At 39.5% G+C, this 23310-nt stretch overlaps 1 protein-coding gene across 4 annotated transcripts in view; it reads left to right on the forward strand.

The window, feature by feature from the left end:
- Positions 1-23310, forward strand: part of LPP (LIM domain containing preferred translocation partner in lipoma) — a 711048-nt gene that overhangs the window by 161577 nt on the left and 526161 nt on the right. For all 4 annotated transcript variants that reach the window (XM_057545523.1, XM_057545524.1, XM_007195224.2 and 1 more), the window contains one exon: positions 19844-19907. The gene's annotated coding sequence lies outside the window, so the exon portion shown is untranslated. The remainder of the gene's footprint in view (positions 1-19843; positions 19908-23310) is intronic.

The following is a 23310-nucleotide window of genomic DNA, read 5'->3' on the forward strand; positions in this document are numbered from 1 at the left end:
GAGTCTTCCAGGACACCCACGTTCTTTACAAGATATTTCTGCTAATCGTCTCTACCAAAATCAGTTGGAGAACTTTTTTCTTTGAGTTTTCCCCCCTTTCTATATCAACTAAAAATGCCGTTCTAATTCCGGTGTAGGTTAAGATTTGTCCTCTCCGTTCCTGGTGTGTCGTTTGTTGTGCAGGGGATCGTAGAACCTAGGGATAATGGAAATCGCCTTGGGCCACATATGAGAAGATTTGGGTCCCAGTTTCAGCAGTGCCAGAACTTTCCTGTGAGCCCTTGGTAGAGGTTACTTCCCATCTCTGCAACTTTGCTTCCCCTCTGTTAAATGGGTATCTAGTTCTCCTGCGCCTGTTTACTAGGGTGGTGGGAATCAAATGAGGTTAATAAGTAAGGAAATGCTTCATTAGCTCTACACTGTAAATCGAGAGGGTTGTTATTGAAGTTATTTTTGCATTGTCGATAATTTAGTCTGTTAAGGTTATGTTTACTAGGTGTGAGAGCTGGGAAGGCAGAGTGTTGTATTTATCCAACACTGGGGATGGTTAGGACAGATAAAGGGCCAAAATAATGCCTGAAATGTAGTACGTGGGCTCTACCTTCAACCAGGAAAAAAAATGCTGCCATGAAGGAATGGCGCCCAGGGAGGAAAGAGATGATCTTAGGAGCTGGAAGTCTCAGTGGAAAAGTAAAAGTAAAAATTAGAGGTGGGAGAACAGGAGACTAGAGTCAGGGTGTGTGATAGCGAAGGACCGACTAGAAAAATACCGGCAGTGGCTTTGGACCCTGTCTATCTGGAGTGTGAGAGGACAGGCAGACACAAACAGAGACGTTGCAGGGAAAAGAGCATCCTCAGAGATGAGCCGTCTCCAAGGAAGCCCTCCACATGCCCTCCAAGGAGTGTAAGAGTGGTTCTAAAGCTCCTTAGGGTCAGGGATGGCCTTGTCTTCTTTATTTGTCTCCGTATCCTGCCATTAGCATGGCACTTTGTTCACAATACTTGCCTTTTTATTATTTTATTTATTTATTTATTTATTTAATTTATTTATTTATGGCTGTGTTGGGTCTTCGTTTCTGTGCGAGGGCTTTCTCTAGTTGTGGCGAGCAGGGGCCACTCTTCATCGCGGTGCGCGGGCCTCTCACTATCGCGGCCTCTCTTGTTGCGGAGCACAGGCTCCAGACACGCAGGCTCAGCAATTGTGGCTCACGGGCCCAGTTGCTCCGCGGCATGTGGGATCTTCCCAGACCAGGGCTCGAACCCGTGTCCCCTGCATTGGCAGGCAGACTCTCAACCACTGCGCCACCAGGGAAGCCCAATACTTGCCTTTTTTTAAAAAAAAAAAATTTGTTTTGGGCCTTGCTTTTTAATTCAAGGTTAAATATCTGAAGGAGTGTTTAGGAGGGGTTCTGACAGGAAAGAGCTGATTTGTGTAATTCCATTTCTGTTTTAGCTTCACTGTTTCCTCATCCAAAAAGTGTTGGGCTTCATGACTTGGTTTCTATAACACTCACTACCTTTGTTGAAGGGAAAACATTTTTCTAAAACTAGGGCTAAAAAAATTCTCAGTGAATATGTTGATATTTCTGTTACAGTGCTAAGGCTTTGGGAAGGAGTAAAATGTTTCCAAAAGTCCTTTTCCTTTAATGGAGGACTTCAGCTTACATACTGGGCTCAGACAATCTTAGCTTTTATTCTTGTTCTCTTTCTCTCTCTCTCCCCCTCTCCCTCTCCCTTTCTCTCCCTCTCCCTTTCTCTCCCTCTCCCTTTCTCTCCCTCTCCCCCTCCCTTCCTCCCTCCCTCTGTCTACTCTCCTACCCGCACATCTACCCACCTACCTCCCTATCTGCCTATCTATGGAAGATGGTATAATTTAGTTTCTCTTATGCTTTAGACTTCGGTTGGTTTGGTGAATCAAGTCAACTGAGTTGAAGAAAAACTGACTTTTGAAAGAAAAATTTGAAAAAAAAAAAGTGTCATGATTCCTTGAAAAGGATTTTTTCCACCCTAGGTTATATAGTTTCACAGATACTTGGGATGGGAACTAAAAAAGTCTGGACACACTGCTATCTGAAAACCCTGTGAATGTGTTGGCTAAGCACTTTTTCTTCTTAGCACAGATGGAGACAGACTCTTTTTCAGTAAAACAGAGCCAATATAATCTTTGAAACTTTCAAACATGATTTGGGAAGATGATTCCCTATATAATGCCAGTCCAAATATAAAATTAAAAATTTCAATAATTAGCAAACATGTGACTTTTTCAATTACCAATTTTTTTTTTTTTGGGCCAAGTTGTCCTTTCACATTCGATTCCTTTATTTATTTATAATTAAAAAAATCTTTTTAATTCAGCTAATTTCTAGCTTGCAGTGAATCTTTTAACTAATTGGAAATATTTTTTAATTTATTATAAGAACAACAAAAAGCAAGAAGTCACTTTATGTAATGTCTTTTCTCGCAGTTCAGTGTTGTCAGCTCTTTTCCTGATCGAGTTTTGGTTTGGCTGGAAGCAGCCTGAGGGTGTTCATTTCCCCAGTAATTTTTACCTGTTTCTGTTGGTGAGTTACGAAAAGAGTAGAAAGTTCCTTTGTACACTTCACCCAGCTTCTGCTACTGTTAATAGCTCACGAAACCAAAGTACGTTTATCAAAGCTAAGAAAGTATCATCAGTTCACATGGTTAATTAATCTACAACTTTTATTTGGATTTCCCCAGTTTTTCCACTAATGCTTTTTGTCTGTTCCACGATCCAGTTCAGCATACTCTTCTGCGTTTGGTCATCATGTCTTCTTAGTCTCCCGTCTGTAACCATTTTCAGCCTTTCCTAGCTTTTTATGATCTTGGCACTTTTTAAGTGTACTGGGCAGGGTATTTTGTAGAATGTCCCTCTGATGTTTTCACATAATTAGACTAGGCTTGTGGATTTTGGGAAGACCACCATAGAGGTAAAGCCCTTCTCATGGCTTCATATCAGGGACTACATGATATTAACGTGACCTCTCACTAGGATGTTAACATTGCTGTTGATCAGTTTTGTTTTATTATGTTTTAACTAAAGACTATTTGTCTGGGACTGTTAACATTCGGACATCTTGACACATTAGTGGTGACCATCGCTGACTAGTCTTCAAACTACCAGCTTCATTCTAACGGAAGTGCAAAACTCCTAAAGCAAGTGTCTGCCAAAGCTCAGTTAGAAAATGTGGTTCTGACGTGAGACTCATCTTGGGGCTGGCTTCAACGTTTCTCCAGTCCTAACCCTGGGCCTTGCTTGTGGGGAGAGTTGAACGACGGTGCTGGTTTTGTGCATTCTTACCCAGTGAACAACACAGGGATTGGGGCCCACCTTAGAAACCAAATCTCCAACAGAAAGGAGAACACTAGGGAAGGCAGGAAAGAGAGAGAGATGGGCTCTGCCAGACTTCTGGAGATGATCCTTCTCCTTGATTGGTATGGCTTCAGGGATGCCAGCCATTATCATCCTCCTTCCTATCTTGGGGGAAAAAGTGATAGAGGGAGAGCTCTTTAGCATTTGACAAGGGAATGGAATCTTCCATATTCACGGACCCAAACCAGAAGATATCAAAAGGTGAAGAGTTTCTCACTTCTTTTTTTCTGTAGCTTCATGCATTGACGCATTGCACATTTACTGAATTTTTACCTACCTTGTCTTATTCTCAGAGGATACACAGTCGGGTTGGGAAGAGAAGTACTGATGACTAGAGTTGGAAAACAAACCTTGATTCAAGACACAAAAGATTTGAGGGTAGAATCTCAGGTCCTCTGTGTGATGATATCAGTATCCCAGTGGGTAGAGTGGCTAAGTTGCTATTTTTTTCTTTAAATAAATAAATTTATTTATTTATGTATGTATGTGTGTATGTATGTATGTATGTGTGGCTGCGTTGGGTCTTTGTTGCTGCATGCGCGCTTTCTCTAGTTGCGGCGAGCGGGGGCTACTCTTTGTTGTGGTGCGCAGGCGTCTCATTGCGGTGGCTTCTCTTGTTGCAGAGCACGGGCTCTAGGTGCGTGGGCTTCAGTAGTTGTGGCTCGCAGGCTCTAGAGTGCAGGCTCAGTAGTTGTGGCGCACGGGCTTAGTTGCTCCGTGTCATGTGGGATCTTCCCGGACCAGGACTCGAACCTGTATCCCCTGCATTGGCAGGTGGATTCTTAACCACTGCACCACCAGGGAAGCCCTCAGTTGCTATTTTGTTGGTCATAATCCTTGGTCCTCTTTGGTTTTCCTCATTCTCACATATGAGATGGAGCATTTTCTCTCTCTTGCATTTGCTTTCACAGTGACCTACAATCTCTTGGTCTCGAGGTATATGGTTGAGAGAAATACTTGGCAATATTGGGTGAGTTGGGTCTGCCTGTGGGAGTGGAGTATCTTAATAGCTATTGTAAAACTTTTTACCTTTCTGCAACAAATGTTTCACTCTGTTAGGTGAAGGTTGAGGAGAAGTTGGAGATGTGCTGTCCAGTATGACAGCCACTAGCCACGTGTGGCTATTGGGCACTTGAAATGTGGCTACTGCCACATGCTGAAAGAATAAAATTTTGTATCTATTTGTAAGATAAATTTCTTTTTAATATTCTTTTAAAACGTGGTGGCTAGAAAATTTTAAATTGCATATGTGGCTCACATTATATTTCTGTTGGACAGTGGTTAGAACCTGGGAAAAGTAGGGAGCACAGTGAATTGACCTTGTGTTCTCCTCTGAGTTCTAATAATGCTGGCATTAAAAGGAAAGGCTTCAACAGTCATAATTTTCATTAAAAAAAAAGTCTGATTCAGAAGAATTAGTTCATTTTACGTGATTGCTTGGACTGGAGAAGGATCTGACATTTGGTATTTTCATAATTGAGAACATAACTTGCTGACTTAAAAAAAAAAATCACAACATTTTGTGCTTGGCTTCAGGTACCAGACTTTGAGCTCTTTGAAAATAAGGATGGTGTCCTTTCTCTTTCTACCATCCTTTCCCCCCAAACCACACACTAACACATAGAAGGTGGTTAACTGGCATTTGTTCAGAAGCAAAATAACTTTTAAAGAAGTGAAAACCTTATGAAGCTACCTTATATTTATGGTTGGAAGAGAGAAATATCCCCCTTTATAAGGCACCCTTTTTTCTTAAGTCAGTCATGAAAAGTAAAGAACATTGATCCAAGTGTTTATTTACTTCTTGATTTAATTATCATTCTCATCAGGTGTCCCTGTCAGCTTTGCTTATGATAAAGAATCTTTTCAAAATGCTTATTAAGTTTACCACCCCCCTGGGTAAGGGGAGACAGAAAAAGATGCTGCTTGCACAAATTAATCCTCATCTTGTTCAGATATTAAATCTAAGGGCCTGAAGACTGGATTATTCTTATTTTTCCTCTTGTTGGATCCTTTTCATTGTCTACCTATGCTTTGGAGGATCTAGCAATACTAACGAAAAACGAGTTTAAGCTTGGGCTATATTAACTTTTCATCTGGTTTTTAAATTTTATTCTGCTTCATGCTGAGCCAGAGCCTCTGTGAACACATGACTTACAGGCCCTTACTCTTCCATTACGTTCATTCCCTTGAGTGTTCCTTCTTCAGTATAAGCCCTGGGGCTGGGTGAGAGAGCAGGCTTTGTGCTATGTTGTTATTTGGCCTGAGCCCTGTGCTGGGAAATTCAGGAGCCTCCATGATTTTTGATTTTACATTATGAATGGTGCAGACTCTACCTAATGTCCAGATGTAGTCCAGGACATGTTGCCTCGGTTAGAGCCAAGGCTTATAGAATCTACAATGGCTTTGTAGCTCACTATTCCTAATAAAGGCCTCTCAAAAGAGATTTTTTTGGTTATGTACAGCCTATTTCTTCTCTTTTTTTAAAAATTTATTTATTTATGGCTGTGTTGGGTCTTTGTTTCTGTGCGAGGGCTTTCTCTAGTTGTGGCAAGCGGGGGCCACTCTTCATCGCGGTGTGCGGGCCTCTCACTATCGCGGCCTCTCTTGTTGCGGAGCACAGGCTCCAGACGCGCAGGCTCAGTAGTTGTGGCTCACGGGCCCAGTTGCTCCGCGGCATGTGGGATCTTCCCAGACCAAGGCTCGAACCTGTGTCCCCTGCATTGGCAGGCAGATTCTCAACCACTGCGCCACCAGGGAAGCCAATATACAGCCTATTTCTAAGACTATTTGAAGCTTTGATTCTTCTGCTGAACAGAATGGAAAGTCGTTCATTCTCTTGGAAGTGTGTACATGGCGGCTGTAATGAGTGGAAAAAGTATTGGCTTTGGAGTCAGAAGACCTGTGTTTACTTTCTAGCTCTGCTATTTTCTAGTTTTCCGACTCTAGACAAGTAACATATTATCTCTGAGCATAAATTTCTTCATTGGTTCAAATGGGACAATATCTCCATCACAGGGTTCTCGTATGTTAATAAAAGTGCAGTACTTATTTTAGGGACCAATCCTTAGGCTTTACAAACACTAAATGAATTGGTTTTCTCACACAGGTCTTGTGATTTTGCTGGTGATAGACCACTAGCCATCTTCTGTCTTCATTTGGAGGTGGGGGAGGAGGGCACTGCGGTGATCGTGTGGTAAAATCCACTTTAATTCTAGCTGTGAGAAAAAGAGCAGGGAAAATGTAGTAAACAATTGCTTCTAAAAAGCTCAGACTAAAAGCACTTGATGGATTTGTGCTGGTTTCCCGGTAGACTCATCTCTGTACTGCCCGCCTAGCACAATTAATAGTTACTACTCAAGAAAGAACAAATAAAAAAAGAGAGAGAGCAGGCCTAAAAACATGCTTTCATCTTCCTGAAGACAGTCCCCTTTGTCAGGTCCGTGGAGCCATACCTGTGAATCATCCTGGGAAAGCACAGTGTGGGTGACTAGAAGGAAGGTCTTGTGGTTCATTTCTTGCCCACTTCCTGGGCTGGCAAATGTCTAAGCTCATCTTTCTTACCTGCTGATGCCTTGTCAATATCCACTACCGTTCACCATGCATCTTCACAAACGAGGGCCTCTTTCTCACATCCTTACTCCAAATACATCAATGTATAGAGAGCTTGTTACTCTCCGGGCAGAAAAAGCTATAAAGCAGAATCAAGTTGAGAGGGTAAGCCTGGGGCCAAGGAAAAGCACATGGAGTAGGTATATAGAAATGTGAGTGTGAGCACAGAAACACTCAAGCCATGTTTGTTTTGTGAGGGTATGAAATGAGTCACAGCCTTGCTCCAGACAGGCCAGCTGACCTTGGTTGCTTCACTCCTATGCTACTAGATAGAGCCCGTGGATCAAGCTTTGCCACTTGCAGTCTTAAAGCTTAGTCAGATTAGAAGAGAAGCCTGACTTTGAGGATGAATGCCCTCCATGGGCATCTAATTCTCCTATAGATTTAACTTCGCAGGCAGGATTGAGGTGAAGGTCATGGATTATAGGGTCCGTTCCCGTGTTTGAGTCCAGTGTAAGCAGGTGTGATTCTGGGCGAGCTACATGCTGAGTTTCAGTTTCATCTCCTGTGAAACAGGGATAGGATTGTGTCAGTACTGGAGGTAGCACGTGGAGTAAGGTGCCTGGCACAGAATAAGCTCTCAATAAATGACTGGTATTGTGTTTGCTATTGTTATTGTTATTATGTCACCACAATCATTTTCCTTGATGCTGCCCTATAGGGATAGACCGTGGCCACAGGAAACATTAGTTGTGAAAGGGCTTTGTACTAGAAAGATGGAAACTATCCATTGAGTGAACAAAGTCATTAAAGAAAGCTTGGAATCAATTCTGCCATCTTCCTTTATATTTGCGCTCATGGATTGTTTGGCCTCAGGTTTTGGATATTATCCTTTTTTTGCTACATCTCTGGGATATTTTCCCTTTTCTCTGTTCCACCTATTATTGCCCTAAGACACGTTCTCATTGCCTCCTGCCCGACTGGTGTTCCTGCCTCCAGACTCTCGTAGAGCCCTGGTTCTCAAACTGCGGTTCCCCGGGCAGCAGCATCATAGCTCGCTAGACAGGCAGTGTCTCAAGCCCCTTCCAGACCTGCTGAACCCTGGGGCACATCCCCTACCGGGCTGCGTGGCCTACATCCAATGCCACTTGCTACCACCTACCCCCTTTGCTCTGCTTGGCCAGTGTGTATTTGTTCTGCCTCTGGAATATTTCCTGATTTTGATTGTTCTCACTACCTCTTTCGTAAGAGGTGGTTGAGCAGGTGAGCGTGCGCCGTGGAAAAGCACTGGGATAGAGTAGTAACCCACTCGAAGTCACCATTCATAACCTTGACTATGGCAATAGAGTCTGAAACGGTCTTGATACTTTTATGACTTCCCCTTGTGACCTTTCTGCATACTTGCTGAGTGCTTACTATACACCAGGCACTGCTTATAGTATACTCTAATGGATTAGGTAATTGGATTATCTCATTCTCTTGAAGGATTATTTATTGATATCTTTATCTTCCTCTTGTTTTAGGATGTCAGCTCTCTAAAGGTTGGGGACCTTGTCTGTTGCCACTATATCCCCAGCCTGTGGAAGATTGCCTTACATAGGAGAGGCACTTGGGAAATGGTTACTTAGGGAATGAATGGGTCCCAGAAGATTGTCATTTGGAAACAAATCTACATGCAAGGAAGGAAGAGTCTCTTTCTTCCCTATTCCAGATATGTTCCAGGAGAAATTAACCTTAAGTTGGTCTTTATCTTTAGTCTAAGAGGTGGAGCAGGCATTGGAATCTGATTTAGGATTTGCTCTAGTGGCCTTGGGTACAGATGCAGGTCCTGAAAATCTGGGAGAGAGGTTCTTGAGTGGCACCTTAATGAGAACATGTCTTTCTAAAGCCTTAAGTTTGGCGATTGGCCTGGTTGGAAATACAGGGCCTTCCGAGTTTTATGTTCTTTGTGCGCACGTTGTCGACGTGTGTATGTGAACCTTTTATTATTATGGACTCAGCCGGCAGTAACCATGGTGAGTAGACCTATCACACAGCATTTTTCTGAGGCAGTTTAAAATGCTGACAATTAAATATACCGTACTCTTTTAAGCGATCCATCAGTCTCCCTTGTTGTCATGGTGACTGGAGTATATTTAGAAATGTGACAAGTACACTGAGTTCAATTGCACTTTTGCCAAAACATAGTTTTGCAGCTAAAATTGAATTTCCTGATTGAAGATCCAAGTGCTGTTAAGGGGGCTTGATCGTTTCTATACATTATTCTGGAAGCATAACTTACATCATTCTATTAAATCAGCAGTTGAAGTCTTATCAGGCTAGTAAGATATTGACACTAGAAGTGGTTATACTTAGAGTTGATGAAATAAAGTGAAATAAAGACATCTTTTTTTTTCCGTTTAAAAGTGAAATTTGGGCCTCATCAGTATAACTAGTTTAATGATTAGTACCTTATATATTTATAAAAATTTGGAGGTAAGTGTGCATTTGTCTGTTCCTCCAGATTATATTTTTTATTTAAAGAAACTTATCAGGACTTCCCTGGTGGTCCAGTGGTTAAGACTCCATGCGCTTCCACCGCAGGGGGCATGGGTTCGATCCCTGGTCCGGGAACTAAGATCCTGCATGCCGTGCCATGCGGTCAAAAAGAACGAAAAAAAGAAAGAAACTTATCAAGGACCTCCTCTCTCCTACTTATAATCCATTCTTAGCAATATTAGGGCATCTCTTTTCACTTTTGGTCTGACCTCAGATTGACAAACATCCTTATTTTTCCCCAACCTCATTCCTTTTGGGTTTCAAATGAAATGGAGTAAAGAGATAAAATGAACATGACTTTTTGCTCAAACAAAGGAAAAGTCAAAGTTTTGTCTAGTCAGGAACTTGGTTTGAATCCTCACTCCCCTCGTGTCCTTTGTCCTGTCACCACAGTGCTGAGAATGATGCTGAGTATGAACTGCTTGCTCGTTTGACCACAGAAAGTTTAGGCAATTATGCAGTGGCTGGGTCATTATTACAACCCTGATTTCATTCCTGGTCACAGACAGATTCTTGTTCTTTTTTTTTTTTTTTTAAAACAGAATGACATTTTATTTATTTATTTATTTATATCTATCTATCTATATATTTATTTACTGGCCTCGCTGCGGCTTTCAGGATCTCAGTTTCCCGACCAAGGATTGAATCCGGGCCATGGCAGTGAAAGCCTGGAATCCTAACCACTAGGCCACCAAGGAACTCCCCAGATTCTTGTTCTTGAAGTGAGAAACAAGTGCTCCTAGATAATTTTGCTCCTATGTTTCCATGGAGCTGAATGCTTTGGTAACTGGGGTTGAGTTTTAAGCCCCTGATAATATACATGTTAAACAGTTTTTATTTCTTTCATGTTCATGGCAAGCAGTCTGTTTTGGTAAGAGACATCCTAGTTATAATAACAGTTGGTAAGATTTACTGAGTTTTTACTATAGGCCAGGCGCTGTGTATACTAAGCTTTTCAGTGGATCATTTCACTGGAGCGACACAGTAATCTTGAGTGGGTCCTAATGTCATGCTCATTTTTACATTAAAGAAACAGGTTTAGAGAGGTTTTGTATCTTGACCAAGAGCATCCCTTAAGTAGTAATGGAATCTGGATTCTGGTCCACCTGCCATATTAACCAGTGGCTGCCCCCACGGAAGGCACCCAGTGAATGTCTGTTGACTAACCAAAGGACTACTCCATGGTGAAGCCATACAGATGTTTCAGTGTTTCTAAATGCTCACTAACATTGCAGCTGCGTGAAGGTAAACAGGTAGCAGGATCTGAACGCAGAACTGAGGCCACTCTGTATCTTCCCTAAAGGTTTAGAACCAAAGAAGATTAGTACGAGGTGGGAAGGGAGCAGACATAAATCCCATCAAGTCCAGTGGTTTGGTCTCAGGACCTATTTACACTCTTAAAAATGAGTTTTTGTTTATGTGAGTGATAACTAATGCTATTCATTATCTTAGAAATTAAACAAAAACAAAACCAATATTTTAATAAAAATATTTGTATGAGAATAAGTACATTTTCCAAAATAAACAAAGAAATTAGTGAAAAAAGTGGCAACTGGATTCTTACCTCTGCGTTGTATTTTTTGCAACATGTATTTTGATTAAAATTTATGAAGAAAATCCAGAAAGGATTTACAGAAAGGATTGGAAAAGGAAGTAAAAAAAAAAGGTAATTGTGGATTTTCTTTTTTGATAATACACCAAAATTTGACAAGTGGTAGTTTCTTAAAGTTTAGTTGCAATGTGAAGTCTGAACTCATATCAATAAATCTTTTTTTTTTTAATAATCCATTATATTAAAATCCACTGGTCTAATTTTTACTTTGGATTGATCTTCACCTATGATTGTGTAACATCATTCACTGGTTATTTGGTTCACGGAGTTATGCATATCTTCCAAATGTTGACATGTTTTATTCTTTAGCATTTAAAAAAACAATTACATTCATTAATATCACCACTGATTTAATCAAAAAAGAGTGTTTTAAGTATTAGGAAGATGTCAAGTGCATAATAGTAGATGCAAGGTTTTAAAAATTCTAATTTTCACTTTAACATTTGAGTTTTATCAACGACAATGAATCCTGTTAGTTGTTTTTCTTGAAATGATAGGTTCTTTTGGTTTATTTTTGAGAAAATGTATGACATGACCAAGTCAGAATGACCACAGTTTGTCCCTCATTCTTTCAAATAAAAATGGTGTTTCATGCAAAGAGCTGTTAGTTCATCTCTCGATATAAACAGTCACACACGTGTGTTTCTTGGAGGCAACCATTATAGTTTGGGATTCAGCAGAAGTGCTTTGTGAATACTTCCTACTATCTCACACAGAATATTAAAAAGATGTATCAGTCTTACGAAGAAGATGTGAAAACCTCAGGACTGAGATTTAATAAAATTAAGGATTTTTCATGCATTAAGGACAGTCTTAAGTGAAACAATCCCCCTGCACCCCCCTTTACTGTGGGTGCTTGGTGGTGAAAAGTACAATGACTATCAGTACATTTGGTGCCACTTCCTTGATTCATGTTAAAACTCCAGCCATTTTTACCCACTTATTGCTTTTGCACCATTGGTGTAAATGTCCACGCAGTGAAAAAGGTTCATAACGTCTTAGTATTATGAACTTACACTCCCCTGAAAAGGTCTAGAGGACCTACGAGTTTATGGATCACACACTGAGAGTCACTGATCTAATCCAGTCTTTGCATTTTATGACAGAGGGGAGCTGGAAAAGACCAACCCAAGACAGCCCCACCGGTTAGTGGTAGAACAGGGACAAGAGCTCAGTTGTTAGTGCATTCCTCTTTCTTTTTTTCTTTTGATTTCCTGTTTCAGTTTCAGAAATTTCAAGGTAGATGTTCGTGACATTCTTTTGTGAATATGGTGATGCCAAAGTATATAATTATTGAACATATTTAGGAAGATTTCCATATTTTTTGCATATTAAACCCTTTGCATATTTTCCCTACTCTGTACTCACCACTTCACCACTGCTCTCTCTTCTGCTTTTCAATATTTCAGTAGTTACCACTGCTGCCTCTTTAAACAGAGCATGCTTTGTCTTTGCCAAGTGGAGAGAAGGTGAGGGAGCAGTTGACTGCTTATTCATTTTCTGGTTTAGAATTCCAGCTTTGTGGGGAGAAAAGAATCAGTGAGTTTGGGCTGAAGCAAAGACTTCCTTCTTCACCTAGATTAGTTAAAAGTCACAGGAAAGGAAATTGTACACACAACCATTATCTTTCATATCACGACAAGTCATCTCACCGGCCAGCCACCCTCAACCTTCAATTCTCTATTAAAGCTTGTCTCTCTCTCTCCCCCTCTCTCCCTCTTTTCCTCTCTCCCTCTCTCTCCCTCTCTCCCTCTCTCTCCCTCTCTCTCCCTCTCTCTCCCTCTCTCTCCCTCTCTCTCCCTCTCTCTCTCTCTTTCCTTCTCCCCTTCCCTGAAGGAGGGAAGTTGTCCAATAAAAATTACTCTTAATTTTGCTTTTGCTTATGTTAATGTTTTATGTGATGACTTCTTCAATAAATATTGGTCAGATTTTGAAATTGCAACGAAGGATGCTGAGAGAGGCAGTAGAACCAGACCTAGGCACTGCATTTTCTCTTTAATACCTTCCTCCTGTTTTAGAGTAGTTTTGAGGGAGGTTGGGGGTTGAAAGCAGTTGCAGTGTATGAAAATGAGTATGTCTGGCAAGCCGTAAAAGTAGGTTTGCAGACTCCCAAATGTATTGTTCTCTCATTTTCAAATAAGTTGGATGTTCTTTTGCAAGATGTCATTTTTTCCTATTTCTCATCCAACATTGATTGCTTTCCCTTACCTGTGAACTTTGTGAGCTAAACTTTGTTTTCTAACCTTCTGATTCTTCCCCCATGTCTGTTTTCATTACCCCAAAATGTGATCAGATTTGGCCTTTGGTCACCCCTGTGAATCAACTCTTCCCTAAACCTAGGCCTTTGGTAACTTCCTTTTCTTTCCACAAAACTGATGTTTCCGGCCCTTAGTTACCTGCAAACCATTAAGTCTTTTTTCTTTCTTTTTTAGACTTCTAGTTATGGTTTTTCCCAGACATTTATTAGGCTCAAAAATTGCCTAGCAATAGTTCTAACTCTTCACAATGTTTTCCGCTGTCTTGTCAGAACTTCTGGAGCTTGGGTCTGTCCTATGCTTGGTGCATCATAGGAGCTCCATGGATGTGTTGAGTGGATGTTATTTTTATCTCTTTTTCAAAGGGCATTCTTCAGATTTTTTTCTGGTGATCTGAGCTATTGTATGTCTCAATATTGGCCAGCTAAATCTCTGAAACACAGAGCTGCACTGGCCCGTCTTCTCATGTCGAGTCCCTCCCACCAAATGTCATGCATGCCTTTCCTGGCAGATGGCCACTTAGCCTCTACTTGAATACTTCTGAATCTTTGGGGGCAATTGGTTCTGCTGCTGGACAGCTTCATGTTTAATGTTCTCCTTTGCATCGCTCTAAAACTGGATTTTCTATCATTTTAACCCTAATAGTTCCAGCATTGTAGATTATTCAAAAGTATAATATGACTTATACAGGACACATCCTCAGATACCTCAAGATAGCTTTGATTCCCCATCCATCTTCTTTCCTCCTTCAGTCTTTTTCTTGCTACTTATGTCCCAGGATGCTCATATTCTTTATGCCTTCCCTATTTCATACCACTTTCTAGAGTTCCATCTTGCCATCCAACTCTAAATGCCTCTTTCAAACCGACTTCTTTTCTTTGTTATTATACTAAGAACAGTATGAGTTTGGGGGCCTAAAAGCTGGGATATGAATTCTAGTACCATAACTTACTAGGTGTGTGAACTTGATCAGATTACTTACTCTTTCTAAGCATTCCTTTACTCAGATGCAAGAGGGAAATATAATGACTTCTAAGAATATTTTTAAGGATTAAAATATCTGAAGGGCTTAGCTCAGTTACAGAAACATAGCATGTAATAGATATTACTTTTGACTTGATCAATTTTTAAAAAAATCTTTAATTTTTTTTATTGAAGTAGAGTTGATTTACAATATCGTGTTAGTTTCAGGTGTATAGCACAATGATTAAATTGTATACATATATAGTTTTATATTTAAATATATATGTGTGTGTGTGTATGTATATATATATATATATATATATATATATATATATATATATATATATATACCGTTCTGTCTTTGATTTTCTTTTTCCCCACATATGACCTGGTTTTTAGTTTTTATTATTTCAAGAATCTCTCCTTCCTCTTTCTTTTTCCATTGTTCCTTGTTTGGATTTTATTTATACCTATAATTTTAGAAGAAATTTCCATTATCTCTAGATTATTTTCCCCCTCTATTTTTAAATTTCATATCATTTAGCATGGTTTTCTTGACAAATATTGTTTTCCTCTACATGAATTTTCTCAACTCCTGCCTACATTTCTGTTCATATGTTCAGCCTTTATTATTCTTCCTATGAAGAACATTTCTTCACCCCTCTACTGGGTTAATGATGGCTGGGCCACTGCAGGTTGCTTAACTTTTCACTGAACCACTCACTTAGTAGCTTTTAGAATCATTTAGTTGAACAATATGCTTTTTAAATTAACTGTTCAGTTAATTTCAATTCAACTGACATTTACTAAGCACTTGTTATATGACAGTGTATTGATCTAAACGCTATAGGAATTACATAGAACACTTTTATCATTTGTTCATGCAGTCATTCAGTAAACATTTTCTTGAGTACCTGCTAAGGACCAGATTCTGGATTTGGGGTTTGGTTTCAAGAAATTGAATTGGACAAGGTTTCTCCTTCAAGACATAGAATCAAGGAAAAGTTATAAAACAGTGTGGTAATTTTAGTGATCTAGATATGAAACTAGGCATTATGGTCATCTTTGGAAAGACTGCTTCACCAAACCCCTTTGGGTCAGGAAAAGCTTCATAGCAGGAGATAACGCTTAAAGGCTGAGTAGGGGCTTAGAGTCCACTGGAAAGATAAGACCCATATACTAGGGGTTAGTTATGTTTGGTTATAAAGCCAACTTCTAAGTTCTATGTGTTATCATTGACTTCCCCACCCCTGCTGCCCAGAATTGCATACATGCAATATTTGCCTTTTTTCTGTTTAGTTTAGGGGCCTTAGAACCAGTGTTTAGGACCTAATTACTGCATGAATGCGTATTTCTGTATTCCAAGGTAGGAATAATAACATAAATACATAAAAATAATCTCATGATGGTAGGACACATTACAAAGTCTTTCCCCATCCATCATCTCCCTTACTTCTTATAGAACAGGTTAGTGCCTGTGGGTTTCCTTAGTGAGTATCTTAAGTATTGTTACAGATAGATATTAACACTGAATAATTATGTATGGAGGATTTACAAATAATTTTTTCTCTCTTTATTTCAAAGTGATCATGCTGTATTGTCTGATTTTATTTAGATCACAGACCAGCTCTGCCCATAACCGGGTATCTAAGAAAGAGTCCCTTTTCTACTCTGTGCCTCACATTTGTCACTTGTCAAATAGGAATATTGCTACTATTACTAACAATAATACCAATTTCACCTCATTGGCTTGAGGTGAAGAATAAAATCATTAATCCATGTGAAAACACAATATATATAACTGATCACAGTTGAAAATACAAGATGTATGTTTTGAGTGACCAGATTGTTGGCTACTTTGTCAAAGTCAATTCAGCTTAATTAAATAATTTTCACTTGTTTCTTAAACTTTCTGAGGTAGCTTTGTCTTACTTTCTTCTGTTTACCCAGTAGTGACTGCTGACAAGTGCTATATGTTCAGTAAACACTTGTTGATTGAATTTTGTAAAGGACTGATCTTCTAAAGTCCAGTGCTGGAAATTTGTGAGCTACTTATATTTCTGCTTAGGATTCCTAAAGCCTCTGATTTAATTTCTAGATTATAAGTTCCATTGATAGAACCCTTATAAATATCACATGAAGAAGATGAGCATTACCTTTAGGCCATGCAATTTACTTTTTAAAAATCTGATTAATTTCAACACAATCAGCCAGGATGTCAGAAGATCTCAGTGCCTTTGATAGATGCTGACAGGTGAGGAAATTAAAATCAGGGAGGGAAGCAATTAAATACTGGCAAACATTACTTTAATGAGACAACCAAATTGTTCATAAGCCATGGAGTACGTTGTATTCTTGATAAACGTCTTAGGGTATCAGGTGAGCGTGCATTTAAAAATGTTCTTCATACGGGATTTGATGATGGGAATGAAGGACATTCCATGTTTGTCATCTAAAGCCTTTGGCCTAATCTCACATTTCAATTGCTTTTGGGGTCAGACTTCCTAATAATCATGTTTAAGATTATGACATTGTTTAATTTATAAGTAATCCTCTCACCACCACCTTTATCAATCCATAAAACTTACCAAAATGCACAAAGTCTAGACAAAATAATTCTTGGCCTTTTCACAGTGGTTTGGGGACAACCATGGTCAAGACCCATGGAAAGAGAAGTAGAAAAATGTATATTTAATACAACTTCTGATTTAAAAGACTTGGGAATTGTAGTGCTAAAACCAGAACCCAGGTCCTCAATCCAGTGTTCTTTTCAAGATAACCCCCCTTACTCAGAAAGAAAATCTGGGACCACAAGACTGAAGACTTACTTGTTTATTGGCTTAGAGGAAGTTTTTACAAGGCTCTGTCAACTGCTCATTTGTACTATAGCACTTGTAAAATATCAAGTATTACGGGGCATCTATACATTGACCTTAGTGATTCTCATGCCATTTGGTTGGAATTTTTGTTCATAATGTCAGGATCATCATCTAGAGTTATGTTGCCTAAAAAAATGTTCTGGGGTGCAGTGGTCAACCCAGAGGTTACCATGGTTTGTGAAGAACCTGTCAAAACAGGTCTCTCTGCTCTCTTCATTTCTCATGTCCTCCCGTTCCTCTCTTCTTTTTTCCTTATTCCCCATCATTTTTCTTTCCTCTCTCTCTCTCTCTCTCTCTCTCTCTCTCTCTCTCTCTCTGTTTTTTCCTTTGGCTCTGTTGTTCTCTCCAATTTTCCCCCAAATACAGTAGAAATGATGAATTATTTTATACTAGTCCCAGCTAGGTTTGGTGAGTCTTGCTTTTGCACTGATTCTAATTAATAAGTTGAAATTTTGTAAGTTAGAGGTTGATCATACTGATTTCTTTATTTTTGGCTGAAATTGCTTCTGGAGATGAGAACAGTTTTCTTGGGAGAGGATGGGTGATTTGATAGAGGATGCTGACCTGCCAGGTTCTGGGCCAACAATCATAAAATCTACAGAGGCAGCCAAGGATAACTGGCTTTATTACCAAGATGCTAGAGTGGGATTTGTCACTTGTCCCAGATGTCTTTATGGGTCTAGTGGAGAACTCCACTGCATTGGGAAATACTCAAGTTACTGAGGACACGTGCCACTTAAACCGTGTGAGAAGAGGATGGCGAACTTCTTAGCTAGAAGGTTTCAGCTTTTCTACGGTGTGAGATGAAACTTAGTGATGTAGACCCCTTTACGAAAATTCAGTGGTACAGCCTTCTGTTGTTTCTGTGGCTTGTGTTTCGATAGCTTGCCCAAGGATGTCGCATCTCTGAAACTTCACTGGGGAGAGCTGAGAAAGTGTTCATGGTAACCCTGCATCGAACACTCTTTTGCCTCAGCTTAGTAATGTGTCATCTTCTGGTTAGACCACAGATGTGAAGTCTCTCTCCTTTCACTTGCCAGTGAATCAGGACTCAATACTAAATGTGCTTTGGTGCCTTGACAATGGACTTTAATTGGGTATATACTCATTTTACCTTTCCCTCCAAATAGAGCGCCCCCAAATGGGAGGCTGCATCGTGTAGTAGAAGAGTCCTTACTTGTTTGGGGATCAAGATACAAGGTTAAACTTTTATGTGTTCCATGTTAACCACGTGATTTTTGAAGTTTGGTTTCCTGATTGGTGGAATTGGGGTAGTAAGGTTTCATTGGGGTTATGTCGAGGATGATTTGAGAAAACATGGTCATGAAATACTTTTCAAACTATAAAGTATAATGTTAAAGATGATTAATGTTTTGATATTGGTGGCATATGATAAGAGTTTCTTGCAGAATATCCTATCAACCATGCTCTATTCATATAATCTGATTTGAGCCCTGTATGAAAAAGGGATATATTCATAAAACTTCTCAGAGGTCTTTACTTCTCAATAAATCTATGCTTATGTTAAAACAAATCCCCTTGTTCTTGCACTCCTGTTGGAAGCTCCATGTCTCTGAACCTAAAGCACGATACAGGCACAAACTTTAGAATGATCTGTGATAAACCTGCAGGCCATTCACCTAAAGCAGTTTTTTTTTTGTTTTTGGGGGTTGAGGGGATACATGATTCTTAACTTTCGAGGTTTTGTCGTTTGGAACAAAAGTTCTTTGTGCTGCTGTTAGGTGAGGCCATGTTAAGATTGATATAGATAAATTTTGTGGTATTTTAAAACTAGGGTCACAAATCAAGGAAATACCCAACCCAGAGATATCCTCTAGCCTTCCGTGCTTAGAGTATCATTCTTTGATCATATAAGTGTGGGCTCATAGGAAGAAATGTTACCATTTTGTATACCACCACTGTCCATGCCTATAGATATGAAATAATGGAGGAAAATCTTCCAAAAAAAGTTTAACTCATCTTTGGCTATGAAGTAGGTATTATATGCCACATTTATGTGTAAGGAAATTGACATTTGGGGCTTAAGTAACTTGCCTAAGACCATTGGTAAGAGGAAGACAGGTCTGACTGGCTCTAAATCCCATGTGTTTTTGCTACTTCTTCACATCAATCAAATAGCTGGTTTTATTTCATTATTCCCTCTTCCACTAAGTCTAGTGGATCTAGTCAGTGAGTTGTCTGTCCTTCTGTTTTCCCACCTAATATCCTAGGTATAAAGGAAAGACCACTGGACGAACAGGCAGAGCTCAGAGGGTCCAAACTCTCACTCTGCCATGTACTATACTATGTAGTCTTGGACAAGTTACCTACTTTTTCTGAACTTCAGTTTTCACGTCTGTAAAATCAAGACAATAATACCCATTTCCCGTGACATTTGTGAAGTTAATCAAGAGAGAGATGTTAGTTCCCTTCTCATCCTCCTTATCACTCTGTGAGCTTCTGTTTCCTCACCTAAGAAGTGGGTAGAATAATCTCTTCCTGCTTCTTCACCAGGTTGTCATGGGGTGAAATGAGATAATGAATGTGAAAGTGTTTTGCAAACAAGAAACTGCTGTATAGATAGAAGAGTTTATGATTGTTAATGAATAAATAGAGCTTGGAACCTAAGAGTAACCTTTACCTGTTTCATTTACAGACACTAGCATTGCAGTTTGCTGAACCTTGTGTCCACTGATCATTCCAAGAGCTACCTGTCCAAGGTAAGAGAGGCTTGGCATCATCATGTTTATGAAATGCTGATAGGCATCTTAGCCAGTAATGTTTAATGTAGATTTCACTCCCAACAGAAGAAATAGTAAGGTATTTCATGAGCATCAAAACCTGAAAAATGACCAAGACAGTGAACTTTGCCCCTTTTATGTCTTCTTGATTTGATTTCTCTTTCAATTCCTAGCTTTTTAAGGTTCATATCAAAAGCACAAAAGTCTGGGCAACATGGAAGTATTTAAGTGTCCATAGTATGCCATGTCCTAGGGTGGCCTTTTTTTTTTTTAAATTAATTACTTATTATTGGAGTATAGTTGCTTTACAATGTTGTGTTAGTTTCAGCTGTGCAGCAAGGTGAATCAGCTATACATATACATATATCCTCTCTCGTTTGGATTTCCTTCCCATTTAGGTCACCGCAGAGCATTGGGTAGAGTTCCCTGTGCTATACAGTAGGTTCTCATTAGTTATCTATTTTATACATAGTGTCAATAGTGTATATATGTCAATCCCAATCTTCCAATTGGGATTGGGATTGACATATATACACTATTGATACTATGTATAATAGTATCGTGGTCTTCCCCTCCCCACCCCCCGCTTCCCCTTGGTATCCATATGTTTGTTCTCTACCTAGGATGTTCTTATCTAGTACCTTCTTGTATCCCCAGTGAGTATATAGCAGGAGAGCTTTCTCTCCAGTTTCCTGGCTGTCAATTGAGTGCATTTTTCACTACACTATGCTGCCAGTGTTACCTGGCTCTGAAGGGGCCGAACTTTACTCGTTGGGTCTGTCACTGCCTCTTAACTGCCCAAAACACATCTCAAAAGGACATAATCTAAGCCTACAACAAAAAAAATCTTAAGAATACAGGACATGAGTTAGAGTGTTTTGAAACCCAGGGCCTATAGTGTCTGCATTCCACTCTCCTGGGGAACCAGTGTGAAGCAGTTGGGACTTTGGCAGAAGAATTCATTCTTCTTGAGTTTGTCAAGAAAACAGTGACCAGTTTAACAAAAGACCTGGAATAGCCAAGGCAATCTTGAGAAAGAAAAACGGAGCTGGAGGAATCAGGCTCCCTGACTTCAGACTATACTACAAAGCTACAATAATCAAGACAGTATGGTACTGGCACAAAAACAAATATAGATCAATGGAACAGGGTAGAAAGCCCAGAGATAAACCCACGCACATATGGTCACCTTATTTTTGATAAAGGAGGCAAGAATATACAATGGAGAAAAGACAGCCTCTTCAATAAGTGGTGCTGGGAAAACTGGACAGCTACATGTAAAAGAATGAAATTAGAACACTCCCTAACACCATACACAAAAATATACTCCAAATGGATTAAAGACCTAAATGTAAGGCCAGACACTATCAAACTCTTAGAGGAAAACATAGGCAGAACACTCTATTACATACATCACAGCAAGATCCTTTTTGACCCACCTCCTAGAGAAGTGGAAATAAAAACAAAAATAAACAAATGGGACCTGATGAAACTTAAAAGCTTTTGCACAGCAAAGGAAACCATAAACAAGCAAAAAGACAACTCTCAGATTGGGAGAAAATATTTGCAAATGAAACAACTGATAAAGGATTAATCCCCAAAATTTACAAGCAGCTCATGCAGCTCAATATCAAAAAAACAAATAACCCAATCCAAAAATGGGCAGAAGACCTAAATAGACATTTCTCCAAAGAAGATATACAGATTGCCAACAAACACATGAAAGGATGCTCAACATCACTAATTATTAGAGAAATCAAAACTACAATGAGGTATCACCTCACACCAGTCAGAATGGCCATCATTAAAAAATCTACAAACAATAAATGCTGGAGAGGGTGTGAAGAAAAGGGAACCCTCTTGCACTGTTGGTGGGAATGTAGATTGATACAGCCACTATGGAGAACAGTATGGAGGTTCCTTAAAAAACTAAAAGTAGAACTACCGTACAACCCAGCAATCCCACCACTGGGCATATACCCTGAGAAAACCATAATTCAAGAAGAGTCATGTACCACATTGTTCATTGCAGCTCTATTTACAATACCCAGGGCATGGAAGCAACCTAAGTGTCCATTGACAGATGAATGGATAAAGAAGATGTGGCACATATATACAATGGAATATTACTCAGCCATAAAAAGAAACGAAACTGAGTTATTTCTAGTGAGGTGGATGGACCTAGAGTCTGTCATACAGAGTAAAGTAAGTCAGAAAGAGAAAAACAAATACCGTATGCTAACACATATATATGGAATCAGAAAAAAAAAAAAGGTTCTGAAAAACCTAGGTGCAGGACAGGAATAAAGATACAGATGTAGAGAATGGACTTGACACGGGGAGGGGGAAGGGTTAGCTGGGACGAAGTGAGAGAGTGGCATGACACATATACAGTACCAAATGTAAAATAGATAGCTAGTGGGAAGCAGCCGCATAGCACAGGGAGATCAGCTCGGTGCTTTGTGACCACCTAGAGGGGTGGGATAGGGTGGGTGGGAGGGAGACGCAAGAGGGAGGAGATATGGGGATATAGGTATATGTATAGCTGGTTCACTTTGTTATAAAGCAGAAACTAACACACCATTGTAAAGCAATTATACTCCAATAAATATGTTAAAAAAAAGAAAAAGAAAACGGAGACCAGTTTAAAAAAAAAATAAGGAAGCATAAAATTTGTTTTATGTGTTTAAGGAAGCATAAAAAGTTTTAAAATTTGCAAAATGTGAGTTTTCCTCTGCAGATAACCAGCTGATATCTGTACTTCCCAGCTAGCTCCGCTATGCTCTCTATAATCTTCTAGAAGTCTTAGCCAAAAAGAGGTGAAGTAGTCACTATGATGATCCTAACTGCAGGCCCTATAGAATAGCAACTTTGTGGAAGATTTGATATCAGCATTTCAAATACTGTAAACATTTGTTCTGATGAATATTTTGATTATCCCTTTGGTATGTTCTTTCCATGATCTTTTTTTTTTTTTTTTAAATATTTATTTATTTATTTAGTCTGTGCCAGGTCTTAGTTGCAGTACGTGGGATCTCTTAGTTGCCGCATGTGGGCTTCTTAGTTGTGGCATGCATGTGGGATCTAGTTCCCTGACCAGGGCTCGAACCTAGGCCCCCTGCATTGGGAGTGTGGAGTCTTAGCCACTGGACCACCAGGGAAGTCCCTCTTTCCATGATCTTAAACATAATTTTTAAAAAAAATGTTATTGGAGTACAGTTGATTTACAATGTTGTGTTAGTTTCAGGTGTACAGCAAAGTGAATTAGTTATATATATACATATATCCACTCTTTTTTAGATTCTTTTACCATATAGGCCATTACAGAGTACTGAGTAAAGTTCGCTGCAGTAGGGAATTCCTATGCAGTAGGTCCTTATTA

Source organism: Balaenoptera acutorostrata, chromosome 4 (assembly GCF_949987535.1).
Source record: "Balaenoptera acutorostrata chromosome 4, mBalAcu1.1, whole genome shotgun sequence".
Taxonomy (NCBI): Eukaryota; Metazoa; Chordata; class Mammalia; order Artiodactyla; family Balaenopteridae; genus Balaenoptera; species Balaenoptera acutorostrata.